General features: G+C 48.2%; 1 pseudogene; it reads right to left on the reverse strand.

The window, feature by feature from the left end:
* Positions 1-480: 480 nt before the first annotated feature.
* The window catches only part of LOC123460109, a 44791-nt pseudogene continuing 23937 nt past the window's right edge, over positions 481-21334 (reverse strand).

The following is a 21334-nucleotide window of genomic DNA, read 5'->3' on the forward strand; positions in this document are numbered from 1 at the left end:
AAACAAACTCCAGGCACATGCGCCACCATATGCACCTGGCTTACGTGGGCATTGGGGAATCAAACCAGAGGCCTTACGCTTCGCAGGCAAGCGCCTTATCCACTAAGCCATCTCTCTAGCCTCAAAGTTTAAGTATTCAAAACAACCACGTACACTCCATCTCGTGAAACTTGGCTGGACCCAGCTGCGTGGCTCTCACACGGCTATAACAGCAGGTGACGCCTAGTACTAGAGTCCTGTCAAGACCACAGCATCATCAATTCAGAAGACTGCTCACTGTCCGGGCTGGCCATCCATGCTAGCTTTCTGGCCGGAGGCAGAGCTGGGTGGTCAATAGCAGTCCCCACATAGGGCTTCTCCATGTGCTTGGGCTGCTGAAAGCATGGTGGCTGATTTTGCAATGAAGTGTGCCGGCGCTGAGTGCTCCAAGAGACCAGATGGGAGTTGCAAGGCATCTTGGCATCCAGAAGGCCCATGCCATCACTTCCTCCTCATTGTACTGGTCAAGCAGTCACAAGAGCAGCCCGTGTTGAAGAAGGGGAAAAGGTGGCACGTGGTGCCGAAGATAATGCGGAGGCCATCTTTGAAAACCATCAATGGTGCACCTTCCGCGCCCTCTTTGCCGTTGAGAGCATCTGTATACACGCCAGATCTTGTCCAGAGGAATCAAGGAGTCACTCAAACTGCTATGGCCATACCCTGGGGAACAAGGAGCCGGTGCTGCTCTCTCAGATGTGACTTGTGACTCAGCTCTCTGCTGGGCCACCACTCCCTCCCAGCTCCAGGACTCGCCGTGTGACAAAAAGCACTGCCGAGCTCCACGCCTCGGGTAGAGTGCTGCTTATGAAGCAGATAAGTGTCCCTCTCCCCCTTCAGAAGATTGTAAGAGTCACAGGCTTGTGGAAACTTTCAGTGGGTTTGTGACCATAGAGCCCACTGCATTAAAGGAGAAAGGTGTTGAGCAAAGCACCTCTCAGCTGGAATTCTCCAGATGAAGAAGAGCTGGCAAACTTTCCGTAAAAAGCCATGTGGTAAATATTTGAAGTTTTGCAGACTTCATGGGGTTTCTGTTGCAGCTCCTCAGCTCTGCCGTCATACTGCAATTGCAGCCAAAGACAATATTCAAACAAATGAGCATGGCTGTGATCCAGTACAACTTTATTTACAAGAACAGACAGAGACCAGAATTGGCCTGGACTATACTGGGCCGAGGGTCTCCTCGGCTTTTAGAATGTGGACTCTCAAAGGCTCCCACATCTAGGAGACAATGTAGAGTCTGAAGTATCGTTTCCCAACTTGCATCCAACCCAGCATGACAGCATCTCACATTAAGCCCAAGGGAGCAATGGGATGCCTGTGGGAAAGGCCAACTCCATCGCCGCCCGATTCTTCAGGAGGGCCCCAACTCTCTAGATCCCAGCCCCCTCCAGAATCCCACAGCGAGGTGTGGCCCAGCATCACAAAAGGAGACTCTTAACCCAACCTGGCAACTGGCCAGGCCCTGGCAGACCCTGTCGGTTCAGCTGGGACAGGATGGAGACTCTCTAAGACTTCTGGGAGAAGGAAGGTGAGACAAGCAGCAGAGAGAGGCAGAGCGGATGTCCCGAGCCTGAGAACCAGCTTCCCGGACACGTTCCCAGCAGGGCCCAGCATCTGAGCTTGAGGGAGGCCTGCTGCCTCCTTCCAGCCTGCAAGCCTTTCTTCTGAGGAACAAGACCACATCTGTTTGGGGATACACTATCTGGAATCACTAAATAAACTTTTCAGGCCCTACAAACAAAAGCCCATCTTTTTCCAATGGAGGACCTCCTGGAACGGGGGATTTCTTCATCAGAATTCTGTCTGCTGTGTCCACCTCCCCTAGGGCCATTCCCTGCTCCCCCACTCCCTGGCCCTCCAGCCAGAGTAAATGGCCCCATGTGTGACCTCGGGGGGCTCTTCTGCACTTCAGCAGACCCTGGTTTTCAGACTTAGTTACTTTCAGCATTGTGCTTGGATTCTTTCTCTGGACCAGTCTTCCCGGGGAGAGGGGGTTGTCTCTCTGTCTCCCTCCTTACTGCTTGCTCAATAAGCCTCAGCGATACAATACTGTCTGAGCAAACTTGTTCACCACCACCCCCCAACAATTATCTCATCTCCCTGTTACCCCCACTCCCACCCTCGTGAGGCCACTGGAAGGAGGCAAATCTAAACAAATGAAGGATGGGAAACAACCCAGCAGGCGTTTCCAAGGCCCTGGCGGTAGGAGATCGCTGCTCAGTCCTCCCCAAAGGCAGTGGCTCATCTGTGAGCATGCACACACGTACATGTGTACACACACACAAACACACACACACACACACACACACACACACAGCCGATCCCCTCCTGCAGCTGAAAACCAAATCCACTATAGATGCATTCTGCAATGTAAGCACAGCATCTGTGCCCTGCTGGTCACCCAGACTTCTCTTCCCCAAATCTCTACCCCTTCTCTCAGCATGGCAGATACAGATACTCTGCCCTCACCCTCCTGTCCAGCAGATCTCTTTCCTCAGCAGAGAGCCATAGGAAGTAAGGCGCTGCCGCAGGCACGTTGGGTCTCTGACAAAATTTCTGCAAGATGGTGGTAAAAATAAGTAAATAAATAAATAAATAAATAAAAGGCTGGAGAGATGGCTTAGTGGTTAAGGCATTTGCCTGCAAACCCAACGGATCCCGGTTCAACTCTCCAGGACCCAAGTAAGCCAGATGCACAAGGGGGTGCAAGCATCTGGGGTTCGTTTGCAGTGGCTGGAGGCCCTGACATGCCCAGTCTCTCTCTCTCTCTCTCTCTCTCTCTCTCTCTCTCTCTCTCTCCCTCTCTCTCTCTCTCTCTCTCTCCCCCCCCTCTCCACCCCCTCTTTCTCTCTCTCAAATAAATAAATTATAAAAAGAGAAGAAAGGAAAAAGGAAAAACAGATTTTTAACTGCCCCCACCCATGCCACCACCTAGGAGAACACTGAGTACAGAGTAAAGATCAGAGAATGACTGAGGTTCCCTGACCCTAAACAGCAGCTCCAGGTTAAGGGAGCCTTCCGAGCCCCCATCTCAAGGATAAGCAGTAGAGAAGGGCCACCCAAAGCCCTCCTCTGGGCCTCCCCAAGCACATGCCTGGCACGTGGGCATCTTCACACACACATGCATACATACACCACACATAACATATCACACTACACATATGCAAAAAAAAAAAAAACTCACAAAGGAGGGGCAACCAACAGTATAAAGAACTATCAGATGCCAAGGAAATTTTGTAGTTAAAGACATGGCCAAGAGAATAGTATAAAATTTAATAAGCATGGATTTTTTTTCCTTAACATATCCATTATTAAAAGAGAAAAAGTGCTGTGTCTCCCAAAAGAACAGGAGCTTTGCAAGGAGAGAGAACAGGGCTGGAGAGATGGGTTAATGGTTAAGGCATTTGACTGCAAAGCCAAAGGACCTCAGTTTGATTCCCCAGGGCCCTTGTAAGCCAGATGCACAAGGGGGCACATGTCTCTGGAGTTCATTTGAGGTGGCTGGAGGCCCTGGCATGCCCATTCTCCCTGCTCTCTGCCTCTTTCTCTCTCTCAAATAAATAAAAATAATAATAAAGTAAAAAAAGAAAGGAGATAGAACAGAAATAGAGAGATGTACACACTATTAAAAGAAACAATGCACGCCCTCATGAAAAACACAAAAGCGCCTATGGAGAATTAGAACCCTGCGTCCAATTCTATCAAAGCAAGGGCCAAGGAGCTTCTAGAAGAATTGTGGAGACCTTTTCAACCTAAACAGTGGTGGTGGTGGGTGAGGGGCTTCTTGGAGGTGGTGTTAGAAACTAACTGTCTCCTTGGTTGGGAAGGTGGTTCTGGTGTCCTTTCTGCCTCTTGCACACCTCAGTTCCACCCTGTCCTTGGTTTTCAGCCATGGACAGCAAGGGTCATTGGAGAATGCTTCCAGAAGAGTACTGGTGGTAGCTGGCAAGGCACCCAGGTCGTGAGCGGCAGGTGAACTGCGCGTCTTGGGGATCACCCTGCACCATCTCCTGCTGCCGCTCTCCCCAAGCCTCTCACCCTCAGTGTTGGGGCGCACACCATCTTCCCCTTGGCGTCCCCTCTGATGCCACCTCCACAGAAACTTCCTTTCCTCACTTCGTAAGATGATCTTCTCTCTGCACCTGCGCACAGTGCCTGCTTGCTTTGAGTTTTTATTTGGAGGCAGTGTCTTTCTGTCTTACCCAAGTTGGCTTTGAACTCACAGCAATCCTCCTCCCTCTGCCACCACACCCAGCCCGTTTTGATGATGCTCAGGGTGCTTCTTATCTAGGGGTTATCTCACTCTATTGCGCGCGCTCGCTCTCTCTCTCTCCATTTTCTGCCTCTTTTGTACCATCATGGCTATCTTCTTTAAAAATGTGATTTTTTTTTAAAACCTTTACACCTCCCAGCTCTCCTCCCCACCCTTCACCCCTAATCCCTAATGGAAGGCATTCTATGATTCAGCCTTTGCCTCATTAAAGGCGAGGCAGGCTTAACTCTGCCATATTATAGGGATAATTATCTGGGGGTTGGGCCGAAGGGACGTTTAAGAGCGGCATAACAAACCTACCACTGTTGACTTAGGTGTGCACACACACACACACCCCACCACCGCCGCCACCATCACCACTACCACGTGGCAGGTGGTGCAGTACTGGGCATCTTGTCAATACTTTCAAATTGTCTCTTGTCCAGGAGCCAGAATGGAGAATCAATAATTATTTCCATCCATACTTTACAAAACAATAACTCGGAGACTCATCCAAGTCAATGACCTCAGTCCCTGCTCTTTGTCCAGAAGCCTGTTCTCTGGACTTCCAGCATGCCATGGGGTGTTTGAGTTGTAACGTACAGGAAGTCATAGCCTAGACCGGGCACAACACCTTTCAGAGGCCGTTGTGTGAGGTTTCCATCCCTGGTCTCCCAGGTAACCCGCAGTGTGACATTTTTTGAAATGAAAGAAGACCTGTCTCACAGGGCTTTTCAATGGATGAATGGACTCACTTGTGAAGGGTTCTGGTCCCAAAAGCAGGTCACCTCAGTGCATGTCAAACCGAACATGCCTTTACTATGGGGAACTGGCCTCTTGCAGCAATCCTGTGACTTTGAAAACTGTGGTCCAAAACATGGGGTGTATAGGATTCTTTGGAACCACTTAACAGCACCCTAAACCCCTCCTCACTAACAAGTGTGAGGGGACCCATTTAGCACCCTTGGGTTGAGACCTTCACCTTACAGGTATGCAGTCTCTCACTCTCTGCCCACTCTGCTTGGTCCCAGCTGCCTGGAGCTTTCTTTCTGGGGGGAAAATATTGTTTTTCCTGCCATTTGTTTGATCCTCTGGTGTCAATATTTGCAGAGATAAGCGCAGTGTGATGTAGTCACTCCCTGGGAGTTGTTTATGACTCTGCCCCAGCCACTGGGGTCTTGTCCCTCTGGGCCACAGTGCAAGGTGAGTGGGCGCACTTCCATAGGGGCCCCAGTGCTCACCCAGTCCACGTGGGAGGGCAAAGGGGCTGAAGTCAGCTCACTTCTGTCTCTCAGAGCCACTCCAGAGTCTAGGTAGGAAGCTAACTTGGCCTTCCCAGGAAGCTGGCAGCCTGGACTATCGCCGCCATTCGACCCCACCCCCTGGCCTTTCTAGTAACACAAACCCCATGTCTCCCAGGTTCCTGTTAGATAGCAGAGCGAGATCTTCCAAACAAAAGCAGGTGTGGGGTATGAGTGGCATGCTGTGTGTGTGTGGAGCCCACATGTGTATTTATATATGCACTGTGTGAGCAGATAGATACGCATGTGGAAACTAGGAAAAGACATTGGCTCTTTTATATTGTTCCCTTGAGATGGAGTTTCTCACTAAACCTGGAACTGACTTTTTTTTTTAGCCATATTGGCTGACCCCACTGACCAGCCAGTGGGGGACACTTCACATTCAAGCCATCACCCTTTCCTTGGCCAAATAAGGACCTGAGATGTATATAGGCCTGCCCTGAAGGAGTTGGGGAATCTTTGAGGCATGTGCCAAGCTGAATGTGGACAGTCTAGACGAGACTGGAGATTCAAACAATGCTCTCTGACCATGCAGCGCTGAGAAGGAGAGGGAGCATCAGGGCGACGGGCACGCGCCTTGCGGGCATTCTTCTCACTGCCTGCTTATTCAGAAGGCAAGACCCGGCCCACGCTGCTCTCTACGTCATATCCAGGGCAGGAAGACTCTTTCCCAAACACAAATCTGGTCAACTTACCTCTCTGCTCCAAACCCTTGAGAAGCTTCCTATGCCTGTACCACATGTTAGACACTACAGAGAGCTTATTACCCATTTTGTAAATGTTTAATCTCAGTAGGTAGAGGGCCCAGCTTGAGGAAAGACAAGAAGGACCTGGGACCTTCTACGTAGGGTCTAAGTACCTTAGACATGCTGCATGAATATTAATGTCTGCTGAGCTGGGACTGGGGCTGAGGAGGAGAGCATGGGAAAGCATGCAGGGTGGACATGTAAGAGAGCATGCCAAAACATTTACTCAAGAGGAGAATCATAAAGGATACCAGAGTACGTAAATGCTAACGCAACAGAAAGGTAACATAAATTAGGTAAGTAGAGAAGCAGAAAATGAAGAGAGGTAAAGACTGTGCCAAAATAAGATATCATGTGCCCCCAGATGGGGCCAGCTGCTGCTCAGCTCCATGTCAAGATTAAGATCCAGTGCAGCCCAAGTAGCTGATTTTCAGCACCAAACTCTAGTTCTTGGGCTGCAAAGATGGCTTAGTGGTTAAAGTGCTTTCCAGCAAAGCCAAAGGACCTAGGTTCAAGTCCCCAATACCCACATAGTCAAATGCCTAAGGTGGAGTATGAGTCTGCAATTCATTTACAGTGGCTGGAGGCCCTAGCATGCCCACTCTCTCTCTCCCTCTCTCTTTTCCTGCCTCTATCTCAAATAAATAAATAAAATATATTTTAAAGTTATAAAATTCAGTTCTTCACACACTCACATGAATTCTCCCAATATGAAAATGGAGGTAAGCAATTTAAGGTTTAAAAGCATGGCACCCAGCACATACCACACACCTATAAACCGGATGTGAATTTAGGATTGGGAACATGAGGCTTTGGGTACAGATGGTTTCCTCCAGCAGCAGAGCTATACAAAGTGGGAGAGCCAGAGGGTCCACGACACAAGGAGCTATTCAGAGACCAGGAGATGTGCCTGCTGGCTGCCAAATGTGAAAAATGAGGTGAGGTAATGTCTTCATTCTACCGTGTAAGTGGACCTGCAAGGGCATCCCTTTCTGGAATGAAAGTGTGGAGAAGGAGCCGGGCATGGTGGTACATGCCTTTAAACCTAGCACTCAGGAGGCAGGGGTAGAAGGATCATCGTGAGTTCAAGGCCACCCTGAGACTATATAGTAAATTCCAGGTCCACCTGGGCTAGAGTGAGAACCTACTTCAGAAAACAAAAAAAGAAAGAAAGAAAGAAAAAAAAAGAAGGAAAGAAAGACTGGAGAAGGGTAATCAGACCTCAGAGAAGATCCTCAACATTTGGAGGTACATGCAGCAAAGTGTGTCTGCAGCACCCTTAAGGAAGGGAAGGAGGGAGGGAAGGAGGGAGGGAGGAAGGAAGAAGGAATAGCCTCAAATAAACTGAGCAGCAGAGATTGACTTATAAGCAGAAAGATGCTAAAGAAAGCAGCAACAAGGATCAAAAGTCAAATTGCAGCCTGGACTATTGTTGCCATTCAACCCCACCCCCTGGCCTTTCTAGTAACACAAACCCCATGTCTCCCAGGTTCCTGTTAGATAGCAGAGCGAGATCTTCCAAACAAAAGCAGGTGTGGGGTATGAGTGGCATGCTGTGTGTGTTGCTGATGGGTAAACGCAGAGGCGGTTTCAGAGCTGGAAGAGAGCGGATGGAGCCCTCTACAGTGTCTCCAGGTCCTTGACACCATCAAAGAAAGAATTCAGAGGTGAGACAAAGTAAGGAATTGAGAGGATGTTTATTTCAGAGCAAAAGTCGATGCTCAAAGAGAGAGTGTGGGGTTCTCAGGACAAAGGCACTGTCCATTATTCTGGGTAGTCTGGAATGGGCAAACTTTAATGGAGGGGAGAAGTATTCTTGAGTGAAGGGGCAGAGGAAACCAGAACCTGCAGGAATGGGTAGGGATCTTCCTGGATAGAGTTTATCCCTTTTTAGTCCTTACCTTTTCACATGTGTCATGGCATTAGATGCAACCAGTATTTCGGGGATAACTGACACAGAGATGCCCATTATAATGAAGCAGAAGTGAACTACCATGGTTCTTAGCCATGGTAGCATCAGCCTCCAGCCATGATGCCATTTGCCTCTGTCTAGACCTATCCAGCCTCCTTTAATTTTTCCTCTTGCCCTTCTTTTCAACACTACGGACTGAAACCCCAGTCAAACCCACAGCCAGGACTCCCGGATGCTGGCTCAGCTACACTGTGCTGTTTTGATTGGTTGCTGCCAATCTGTTTTTCTTTGGGGGGGAGGAACTAACTCATTTGAAGGCTCAGTTTGATTCCTTGGCATCTAGCACAACTGACTCCACTCTGGTTGGGTGTGGCCTGTTGGAGCCTCATATAGGAGCTCAGTCCAAAATAATGGTTTCCATCACCTTTGTTCCACAGTACACCACACGGAGCCCAACAGAGAGATCTTTGAGGTCAGCCATCACTACACCAGGAAACAAGATGTATGAATAGAAGCAATGTCCTCAAAAATCCCTCAGATTAATCCCAGAACTCAGGAGGCAGAGATAGGAGGATCGCTGTGAGTTTAAGGCCACCCTGAGACTACATAGTGAATTCCAGGTCAGCCTGGACTAGAGTAAAACCCTACCTCGAAAAACCACCATCAACAATAAAACATGCCTCAGATGAGAAAAGGACCAGTCAAGAGGACAGTGAACGTTGACTTCTGAGGTGCAGTTGACTTAAATCAAGAAGCATCCAGGATTAATAGTGACTTTTTCCATGACCCCCACAATGCACCAGGCACATGCCAATCACCGGTGCTTTTGTTACGGGAGGGGTTCTGGGGCATAGTGGTTTGAATCAGATTTCCCCCATAAACTCATATGTTTTGAATGCTTGGTCCCCGGCTGATGGAGGTAGAGGCTGATGCGTCACTGAGGGTGGACCTTAAGGTCCTAGCTTGCCAGTGTACCCTGGCTCACTCTCCTGCTAATGTTTTCCACCTGCTGTGGCAAAAGTGATGTCCAGCCTCTGCTCATGCCATGTTTTCCGCTGCCATCACTAAGCTTCCCTTCAAGACTATAAGCCAAAATAAGTCCTTTCTCCCCCATCAGTTGCAACATGTCCTGTGACATGAGGCAGGGGTCCTTTGTGTCTCAAACACTGAATTGGACAGGACACAGAGCAGTAGCAGGGAAAGTACAGATTTATTGAAAGTGAGAGTAAAGGCATCAAAATACATTTGACAGGGTACAAGTGGGCTCGGGCAAACACGTGGCCTACGAGGAACTTCCTTGAGGTCCCTTTCATGAGCTTTGGCAGAGGGAGGGACCAATCCAGAGGGCAGAACTGGGGTGAATCCTTGCACTTGTTGACACAGGAGCTGTTATGTAACTTTGAACAATTTGTGCATGTGCGGGCTGCACATTTCCTAAATTTTTTTTAAAAATTGTTTATTTTTACTTATTTACTTGAGAATGACAGACAGAGAGAAAGAGTCAGAGAGAGAGGGAATAGGCAATCCAGGGCCACCAGCCACTGCAAACAAACTCCAGATGCGTGCGTCCCCTTGTGCATCTGGCTAACGTGGGTCCTGGGGAATTGAGCCTCAAACCGGGGTCCTTAGGCTTCACAGGCAAGCGCTTAACCGCTAAGCCATCTCTCCAGCCCACATTTCCTAATTTTAAGCATATTCCTGCCCATCATACATAAGTACAAGATGGCAAATAAGGATTTTCCTGTCTTGTCCCTTCAAGAGCCTTCACTGCTTGTACGCAACACCAGGCTACCCTGTTCTTTCCTCTCCCTTCTTCTTCCAGGATGTGTCTAAACACAAATTATTCACAGGAGGGAAGGCGCTGAGTGTTGCTCTACCCGGAAAGGGGCATCCAGAGAGAGGTGGCCTGGGCCCCTATGCATACTGGCCTTATTTATGTCCCCATGAGCCATGACCATACCGATTTTAATGAGGAGAAGCTGAGCTACGGAGAGGCTATTGACTCAGGGCATTTCCCTGTTCAAACTTTGATGGGTCGGTTCTGTATTTTAAGACACTGCTTTTCAAATGACCTCCAGTGGAGGGCCAGCTTGCCCCTAACTCATCACGGGCCAGGACTAGTGTAAAATACAGTCATCAAATGAACAAGTAGAACACCAGGCAGTGATTGGAAGGCGCAGTGATGTCAAATTGGCCTAGAAGTTTCGGAGTGCTTACGTCTACACTTACCTCATGGGGCCCTGATACACAAAATCCTGGCTGTGTGGGTCACACGGTTTGGGTAGCACTGTGTTGACCCCACAGCTCCGACTGTGAGGAGGGACTCCCGAGTGTAGCCAAGGGCTCTCTGGTCTGGAATCCAGCAGCTGAACTGTTAACCTGACCTCTCATCCAGCCTGAAAGATTCAAGAGAGGCTCTTGTGCTGTTTCTGGATCGGGTGGTTTAGGGAGCGATGCCCTGGTGTTGTACCAGACCAAACAGGTTCCTGTGCTGCTAAAGCAATGCCCCATTCACACGCACAATGTTAAGATTCTGCCTCCTCATACCACAGCCCGGCTCAGCAGGAATGTTTATAGGGCCAGCTGTTTTGGTTCATGCATTCATTAATAAAAGTGGCGAATGCAGCTAGAGCTACCCTTTGTCTTGTCTGAAAGGGGGCAGGGAGAGGGCAGGAGAGCGGCCGGGCAGACGTAGGGGACGTGTCAGACGTGCCACAGGAAGAGCTGTGCAAGAGGAGGAGCTGTGAGGAGAGAAGGCAGGTGGGCTGAGAGGAGGAGAGAGAGAGGAGAAAAGAGGGGGCATATGATCCAGGCAGAGGGAGGGACACGTGGAGCCAATTATGGGGCAAGGCCGGGGGGGCTGTACCTGATTTCTCCCTGCTTTCTGGAGCGGGGAGGATTAAGGACCATGACAGATCAGGGTCGTGATTGCTGAGCAGATATTTCTCATTGCCTGGGTCGGTCAGAGAACTCAGTGGCTGTCTTCTAAGGGTCTGCTTCGTGGGGAGAAGGGGATGCTAGGAATCCGTCCCAGGGCCTCAACCAGAGAGCTACATCCCCAGCCCTGGATCTTGGACTCAGAGGTACTAGAAAAGCTTCCTTGGCTGTAGAGGTCTTCCTAACCAGCCCTAAGGAACGAGGGTTATCCAGTGCCTGAAGTCCAGGGCGCTGACTAAATAGGAATCTCAGATTAATCACAAATAGTTTCAAGTATTAAAGAATTAGTGTGTGGGCTGGCAGTATGGCTCAGTGGCAAAATGCTTACTTAGCATATACGAGCCCCAGCCATGAAAAGAAAATTTCCTTGAAGAGCATGGAATGTATTACATGCCACAGAATTTTATGCCTTAAAATAGTTAAGATGGTAAAAATTTATGTTAAGTGTATGTTATCTCGCCATAATCAAAAGCTAACGTGACTAAGGCATTTAGTTTATGTTCAGTTCAGATTCAACTCTGACCTGCATTTGAGTTATTACCTCGGGCTGTCCTCCATCCAGCGGCTGCAGGAGGGGACTGGGGCTCCAGAGGACGCACACCCGCTCTTCCGGAAGGCAGAAGGAATGGGGGAGGAGTAACCTGGCCTTTCCCTTTTTCCTTCGGTAACGTACCAGTTCCTTCCATCAGCCAGTGTGACTTAGAAACCAGAGAATCAAGGACCCCCAGAAACGCAAGGGGCAGGGAAAGGGTCACGAGTACACTTGCAGTCACATCTCATCCAGAAAGCCTTCTGAAGTCCTTGCTCGCCTGTCCCACGGCAAGGAGTTTGTGCCTGCAGCCAAGGGAGGGGTCGGCATCACATGTGTGGGCAGATACCACGGACAGAGCGTGTCTGCTGGGAATTGAGGACGCGATCTCCAGTTCTGTTCACCCCCCCACACACACACACCGGGGTACATGTCCCCATTACAAGGACACTGTCCACAGCGGTGGAGCATAAAGCAGTCACTAGATACACGGCGTTCTCAGTGGAGGACTCTGTAGCTAGTTGTTGGCAAAGATAGCAGATGCCAGGACCACTGTCTAAAATCAAAGAAGTAAATGACAAATGCAAAAAAAAAAAAAAAAAAAAAAAAAGTTGAGCAGAGAAACAGCAAGGCAGCTGAGAATGAGGAAGAGAAAGAATGTCCAAGTGATGTGTACATACGGTGGGTACCGAGCGTGAACAGCCAGTGCCAGGTGCCAGGGGACAGCAGGACGGAGCTGGGCCCGTGCTTCATTCTCTTACCAGGAACTCAGGATGTTGCTCACAAGAATCCCCAGAAAACAATGGCAACTATTCGTCCAGCCGTCTTAGCTTCTCATAAGCCTATAGGCAGGCCCTTGAAGGAGAAGACAGACATAGTTGCCCAGAGCTCATGGGTTCCAGAATCAGCCTTTCTAGGGGTGTGGGGCCTCATAGCCCCACGTGAGATGCCGGACAGCCTTGGTGGCCTCTGGCAGGTCTGTCCTCCAGTACGTCAGCACTTCTCTGGCCCACGCCGTCTCCTTTGTCACCTCTGACACAGCTGGACAGGAACAGTAGGAGCCTCATCTACTCACTGTAGCCAACAGCACCCGCTCAGAGCTCTGAACACTTGGTGGATAAATTCTAGAATATGGTGTCAATTGTCTCTGCTCTGCCAGATACCAGCCCCTGCAAAATTATATCAGCTCTGGGTGTTTCCCTTTTCATTTATAAAATGGAAATATATTAACAGTACCTCATAGATAGGTGAGTCTGAATAAAACAGTGTGAAGCAAAGTATTTACAACTGTCACTCCCAGTCGTTCTTTAGTAATCACTTTCCATAGATTTAGTAGTTAACATAAGTTCACTCCCAACTGTCTATATTCAGGTTGTTGCTTTTCAATCTGTAAATTATAAAGCATTAGGGGCTGTGAGATCACTTTGGCAGGTGTAATATTGCCCATGTTTTGTAGCTACTTATTATAAGCATCTAACAAAAGCAAAACATAGAACAAAAGAAAAGAGGAAAGCGATAGGAGAAAGTATTAATGTAGCACAAGCAGTGAGGGTATGAGAAATGTGAGCTTCCGGTGGGCGTGTGAAGCCAGGACCCTCGTGGGCACAAGACCCAGCTCCTCACACCCTTAGTTCATACCCTATAAAAATAAAACTGTCTCTTTATCATCCATTGTCAATAATGTGTGAAACGCGACCTTGCTATCCTTCTACTTTTATTCCAGAAACAAAACCCCACCTCCTGTAGGGTGACGAGAGCACCCCAAAGATGAACTAGCCACTGATCTGTATCTCTTTTTTTTTTTAACTTTTTTTTGTTCGTTTTTATTTATTTGAGAGCGACAGACAGAGAGAGAAAGAGGCAGAGAAAGAAAGAGAGAGAATGGACACACCAGGGCCTCCAGCCTCTGCAAACGAACTCCAGACACGTGCGTCCCCTTGTGCATCTGGCTAACGTGGGTCCTGGGGAATCGAGCCTTGAACCGGGGTCCTCAGGCTTCACAGGAAAGCGCTTAACCACTAAACCATCTTTCCAGCCCCTGATCTGTATCTTATGTGAGGAAATCTCCTTCAGCCATGGGATTTCTTTAAACCATGCCATACTTGGGACTAGTGGGATTTTGTTTTTCAGACCCTGGACCACTCCAGCAACCCAGTCAAAGGGCCTATTCCTTTCTCTGCTTTGGAGTGGACTGTTTTCTCTGACCGCCAGTGTCGTCCCGACAGCTCTTCACCCCCCACACTCTCTTCTCTTCTTAAGAAAATACTTCCATTAAAGCTGAAGGCTCCCTACAAGGCAATTTTTATTTCTATCATCATAAAGACCAAAGTTGGAAGTTCCCTAACATCCTGTATTATATTGTGTGTGTGTGTGTGTGTGTGTGTGTGTGTGTGTGTGTGTGTGTGTGTGTGTATGTGTCCATGCAGTGTGGTCCCCTGGCCTATGATGTGTTCTTATTGGAGTCCAAACCTTGAAAACCCTTGCTTAGGCTAAACCACTATTCTCCATGACAGAGATTCCTTGCCAGGTCCAATTTTAACAAAGAGTTTGGTTAAGTCAGATTAGCAACACTGTATTTTCATATTGTCCACCTTCCCTAAGTGATTTCAAATCATCCTCACTTGCCTTTGCCCAGAATCTTCCTTACCCCTACTCTTTCAGCTTAGTAATTTCCTGCCGTTGTCGTCAGGTTCACGTTGCTGGTAGAAATCACCCAGCCTAGAGAAGCTTGTGGGAAAATAAGTTTATTTTGACTTGCAGGCTCAAGGGGACGCTCCATGATGGCAGGGAAAACAACGACATGAGCAGAGGGTGGACATCACCCCCTGGCCAACATCAGGTGGACAACAGCAACAGGACAGTGTGCCAAGCACTGGCAAGAGCAAATTGGCTATAACACTCATAAGCCCGCCCCCAACAATACACTCCCTCTAGGAGGCATTAATTCCCAAATCTCCATCAGCTGGAAACCTAGCATTCAGCACACCTAAGTTTATGAGGGACTCCTGACTCAAACCACCACATTCTTCCCTGGCCCCCATAAACTGGTAACCACACATAATGTAAAATGCAATGCACTCAGTCCAACTTTCAAAGTCCCCATAGTTTTTATCAATCCTAATGATGTTCAAACATCCCCATAATCCAAGGTCTTTTAACTGAGCCATAATACCAAAAAAAAAAAAAAAAAATACTCCCAAAAACCATAATGGCACAGAATAAACACTCACATTGCAAAAGATGGCACTGAGCATAACAAAGGAATATTCAACCAATACAAGATTTAAAACAGGGCAAACATCAAACTCTGTAGTTCCAAGTCCAACAACTCTAGTCAGTAGAAAGTCTCCAAGTCCGATAATTCTAACCAACAATTCTCGGGAGTTCCAATTCTGCCCCTCCAGCTAGGCTACTCACAGTCCTGGAAAACTTCATCCAGGGCTGATAGCTTTTCTTAGCAGTCATCTCATGGTCCTGGCATCTCCACTGGGTCTCCACTGCAACCCACGGTTCATCCTCATGGCTCCATTGGGTCTCTATGCAGGCATCCAGCAAACCTGCTACACACTATCTATGACTACTTCCCAAACACAAGACCACATTGCAAATTCAATGACCCTCTCTTTTCTGCATTTCTTATACTCCATAATACCAGATAGGGTGCCAATTTGTTAATCCCAAGGGGGGGAGGCAGGAATAAAGCTGGCTTTGAAGAACAGGACATGCCTTCAGCATTCAGTCCCCTTCAAAAGACTGCATTATTTCTGTTGTCCCAATGCAGGTCAGCTGGCCCAATCTCAAGGATTGTAATCTCTCATGTAATTGCAAGTGAACAGGCAGCAATTTAGGCCCAGTGATATCATTTTTTTCTGTGCCATACCCCTCTGCTCACACCAGTCCATTTCTATGCAATGCAACTCTGCACAACTTCTCAGGACACAGGCATAATAGCAAGCCTCTCACACAAACTGTTTGTACCCAGTCCAGAAAAAGCTCTTTCTAACCCTTACAAGTCAAACCTCATAGTCCATAGTTCTTACTGCATGCAGGTTTTCCAATTCTGACCACAATAGTCCATCAAACTGTACTTACAGTACTGCAAGGCGTTTCTCAGGCTGAGGTTTCAAATCCTTCCACATTCCTCTTGAAAATCAACTCCAAAAGGCCAAAGTCACACAGTCAGGTGTCCAGCAGTAACCCCACTCTCAATACAGCTTTACTGTTGCAGTCAGGTTTGCATTGCTGGCAGAAATCACCCGACCAAGAGCAGCTTGTGGGAAAAGATGTTTATTTTGGCTTACAGACTCAAAGGGAAGCTCTACGATGGCAGGGAAAATGACAACATGAGCAGAGGGTGGACATCACCCCCTCGCCAACATCAGGTGGACAACAGCAATAGGAGAGTGTGGCAAATACTGGCAAGAGAAAACTAGCTGTAACAGCCATAAGCCCGCCTCCAACAATACACCACCTCCAGGAAGTGTTAATTCCCAAATCTCCATCAGCTGGGAACCTAGCATTCGAAACACCTAAGTTTATGGGAAACACCTGAATCAAACCACCACACCTACCCACCGACACCCTCCTCCGTCCACACTTGCTGTGTCTCTATTTGTCCACTCTGACAGTCCACAGCACTGACCCCAGCCTCTCTTCCCGTTACCATTCCCTCTGCAGTGAAGGGTCCTGTATCTATCGCAAGGATCCTGAATAAAGTTTTCCTGGCAGTGAGTGTGATGGGTAATCTTGATGGCCAACTTGGCTGAGTATGTCTGTGCGGGCATGCCCAGAGACAATGAGATTATAAGGGCTCTGATCTAAGCAATGGTTTCACCCATGGATGAATTCAGAATCTGCGAGGCTGTCACCGTGGAATTGTGGAGGATCAGCCTGAGTCTGAGGAAGTAGTTTCTTGGGAGACTGCCTTCAAGGGTCAGTCTTGGCGCCGGCCCCTTCCCGTGGCTTTTGTCCGCTTCCTGGCTGCCATGAGGCAAGCAGCCTCTGCCACACTTCCTTTTATGCCACTTCCATTATATTCTGACTCCTCCCGACCAAAGCAATGAGGCGGGATGAGCGCCGACCAAAACCTCTGAAACTATGAGCCCTCAACCTTTCCTTCTTAAAATGGTTCCTCCAGCCAGGCATGGTGGTGCACTCCTTTAATCCCAGCACTCGGGAGGCAGAGGTAGGAGGATGGCCGTGAGTTCGAGGCCATCCTGAGACTCCATAGTGAATTCAAGGTCAGCCTGGGCTAGAGTGAAACCCTACCTCGAAAAACCAAGAAAAAAAAAGGGGGGGGTTCTCTAGAGCATTCATCACAACGATGAAAAGTCTGACTTTGAATAAATATCACAGATTAACTTTTTTTTTCCCTTAATATCCATCACTCTCCCCTTTATACTTGTCAGCATTCTGGCTCCCTCTGAACTTCATGCAAGTTCCTGAACTCTTCCCCCTTCTGTCTTCCACCCCCCCCTGCTTCCTCCTCCCCTCCCCCCTCTGCATTAGAAGAGTTTGATGTTTTCTTGTCACTCTCTGATCCCAGTTTACTCTCTACTTCGCCCTCCCCTGGCTGTGAGATACCACAGAAGTGCTTTGGGTGTCCCATAAAAGGAAGACAGAGGATTGGGCTCCAGGTACTGGTGTTTACTGGGGCTATGGGAAGGAGGAACAGTGAGAGGACGCTTGGTATTTGGGAATCAGAGCGTGGAGAGGAACCTAAAGGAATGGAGGTGGAATAAAGGTAGGGGCCTGGAATCAGTTCTGAGGGAAAGACATTCCTGATGGGGGCGAGGGATGCAGCTGTCAGGGCGATGAAGGGGAAAGAAGAGAGCGGAAGGGGTTCTTGGAGGGCAGTCAGTCGTCAAAGAGTGAGGCGCAGAAGAGAAATGGCTGAATGGGCCAGAAGTGATGACGCAGATGACAGGGCCTGCAAACACAGTCGGCAGGGGAGGCTTTCTTGGGAGCCCATTGGAGGAGGCACCTCTTGCCTTAGAGGATCTCTTTCTCCTCCTTCCTGCGTCCTGGAGCCCTGGGGACAGCTGGGACGTCTCAAGGTTAAGTCTCCCTAGCAGTGTCACCTGGTTTTGTGTCTTCCACCTTTCCCTGATGTCTGAAGATGACCACTTGGCAAGATAAAGCCCGAGTTCATGGTGCCCTCTTACCACAGGTCCCCTCCCTCTGTCCCTTGTCCGGCTCAGCAAAGAAAATCAACTGCTCCTCCACCAGCTCTCCAGCCTCCTCTTCGTGCACTGAGGCCACAGGCAAGTGGTCTGTCATCCAGCGCCATCCTGGGCAGGATCACAGTGGTTTTGCACTGGAGGCCTGGGCTCGACTGGCAGCGTGAAGGACACTGAATGGCTGGCTTGAGGTCCATGTGCCCATCTCACCACCTCGGTTCTCCTGAGAGAGCAGATCTAGGGGTCATATCACCTTGAGTTCTGAGGCCTTGGACATGTTGAACAACCCAAACACCTCCCCTCTGGGCATTCTGACCCTCATCTGGGCCAGAAAGGTCTTCTACTAGATGACAGCTAGCAGCCTTTATTGACAAACAATTCTGTAACAGGTGTCACAAGGTCCACACAGGTAAAGGGAATAAACAAAACACAGAAAAGCAGAAAGCATCTATGCATGGCATGTAGAGAACGCTTGCTGTAGCAGTTTGAATAGAAAATGTCCCCCATAGCTTCATGTGTTTGTAATTAAGACTCAAACTGAATTTCTAGCTGGTGGAACTTTGCTAGAAGACATATGTCACTAGGTACAGGCCTTGGGACTGTTTATTTTTCAAGGTCTCACTCTAGCCCAGGCTAACCTGAAATCCACTATGTAATCTCAGGCTGGCCTCAAACTCATGACAATCCTCCTACCTTTACCTCCCCATTGCTGGGATTAAAGGTGTGAGCCATCACACCCAGCTGACTGCTTGTCAGTGCTAGAGAGCTCATTGTCTCTATTTCTTCCTGCTGATGCAGAGATGTGATACCCAGCTGTCCGCTCCTGCCATGACTTCCTGCCCACTGTGAAACTTCCCCCTTGAAGCTATGGGTCATAAATAGACCCTTTCCTTCCACAAACTGCTTCCATAAGGTGGTTGGGAAGGTAACTGCCATCCTTGCTTTGTCTCAAATGGCAGCTCCTGCCCCAGTCCAGCCAAAAAAGCCCCTGGAAAACTGAGACTTGATGTGAAATCTCCAAAAGTATAAGTACTGATACTTGTATCATTTCTCAGTGTAGGCCAAGCAAAAACATCTGTGAACCTAACTCAGCCTGGAAGTTCCAGTCTTTTGCCTCATTCAAGTTATTCTCAGACTGGACTGTCCATCAAAGTCACCCCAAATGGTTAACTAAAATAGCAAGGCTGGAATATAGCTCAGAGGAACAGCACTTGCCTGGCATCCAAGGATGAGATGCTGAGTTCAAAATCCCCAGCACAGAAAACAAAAATAAAAGCAAAACATAAGAACTGGCTGTGGTGGAATTACATGCCTATAATTCCAGTACTTGAGTGGCTGAGGTGAAAGGATAGTCTTAAATTCAAGGCAAGCCTGGAGATCCTGTTTCAGGAAATCAAAAACATAGCCTAGCATGGTGGCACATGCCTTTAATCCCAGCACTTGGGGAGACAGAGGTAGGAAGATCACCATGAGTTCAAGGCCACCCTGAGACTACATAGTTAATACCAGGTCAGCCTGGGCTACAGTGGAGATACTGCCTTGAGAAAAAAAAAAAGAAAGAAAGAAATCAAAACATGAGCTGGGGAGCTAGCTCAGTGGATAAGGTGGTTACCATGCAAGAATGAGGACCTGAGTTCATATACCCGCACCCGCATGAAAATGATGAGTGTGGTGGTGTGTCCCTGTGATCTCAGCGTGGGAAGGCAGAGACTGATGAGCCCTGGTGCTCACTGGCTAGCCTAGTCACTACCCTCCAGGTTTAGTGAGAGACCCTGTCTCAAAACAATAAAAGTAAAAAAAAGAATAATAATGGGAGCTGAAGAGATGGCTTAGCAGTTAAGGGGCTTGCCTGCGCAGCCTAAGAACCCAGGTTGGATTGCCACAGTGCCTACCTAAGCCAGGCGCACAAAGTGGCACATGTGTCTGGAGTTCATTTGCAGTGGTTAGAGACCCTGGTGTGCCAATTTACTCTCTTTCTCTCTATCTGCTTCTCTCTCTCTCAAATAAATTAAATTAAATTAACTTTACTTTAAAAAGCAAAAATTATGGTGGAGAGCAACATAAGGGGACACCCAATGTTGACCTCTGTCCTCTACACACAAGCACACACGTACCCAAGCGCGTGAACATTCAGACACACATGCATGCATACCAAAAAACCCAAGATAATCAAAACCCCCAAAATCAAAAGGCACAGATATCTAGGCCCATCTGTTTCTGACACTATAGTTCTTGAGCAGAGCCTGGAATGTGGTATCTCTCAAATCCCAGGTAATACCTATTCAACTGGGACAGGGATCTTGGTTTGAGAAGCACTGTTGTGCACTCAGGGGACACCCCAACCCTCATGAACTCTGTATGATGCCACAGCAGCTCCTCATGAGGCATTATCCAGATTCCAGGCCCCTAATTTGACAACTAGAGAGATGATGGTAATGAAGGTTGGGACCTTTCGCTTTCACAAAGCCAGGAACTATTAATAGCCAGAGCTTTCAGATGAAAATAGCTATTAGGTGATGGATCCAAAGCCAGACAGACACCACCAGAGATGACCCCCTCTCACCATGATTCACAGCTGTCTTCTAACCCCTCCACCACCTGCCTTAGCCCATTTCTGATCCTAGAATGCAACCATGGACATGGTAGAAAAGCAGAAATGCAGGTATTTCTCTCTCATATTCCTGCAGGCTGAGAAGTCCAAGATCAACCAGTGTCTAGCGAGGACTTTGTCATTTTGCAAGATGGCTCTGTGTTGCTCCATCCACCAGAAAGGGAAACCCGTGTGTTCTCCCCTGGTGCCAGAGGACCACCAAGAGAATTCACCTCTCAAGGCTAATGGCTGATACTAAATCTTCTAGTTACTGCCTAAGAGCCCTATCTCTTTCTCTCCCTCCTCTTCCTCTTTTTCTTCCTCCCCCGTTTTAGACAAAGGAGCTTACTATGTAGCTCAGGCTGGCATAGAAGTTCCTAGGCTAGCCCCAAACTTGTGGCAATCCTCCTGCCTCAGCTTCCTGAGTGCTGCAATTATAGGTGTGTATTACCATCTGCTTTCAATGTTTTGTGTTTTTTTAAACTTTTTTATTGACAACTTCCATAATTATAGATAATAAGCCATGATAATTCCCTCTCCACCCCCACTTTCCCCTTCACAAATACACTCTCCACATATCCCCTCCCTCTCTCAATTTTTTAATTTTGTCATCATCATCTTTTTTCCTCCTATTATGAGGGTCTTGTGAAGGTATTGCTAGATGCTGTGAGGTCATGGATATCAAGGACAATTCTGTCTGAATGATTGCATTGTAAGCAGTCCTACCCTTCCTTTGGCTCTTATATTCCTTCTGCTGCCTCTTCTGCAATGGATCCTGAGCCTTGGAAGCTATGAGAGGTGTCTCAGTGCTGAACACTCCCCTTCCACTTCTCCTCAGCGCTATAGTTC

Source organism: Jaculus jaculus, chromosome 4 (assembly GCF_020740685.1).
Source record: "Jaculus jaculus isolate mJacJac1 chromosome 4, mJacJac1.mat.Y.cur, whole genome shotgun sequence".
Classification (NCBI taxonomy): Eukaryota; Metazoa; Chordata; class Mammalia; order Rodentia; family Dipodidae; genus Jaculus; species Jaculus jaculus.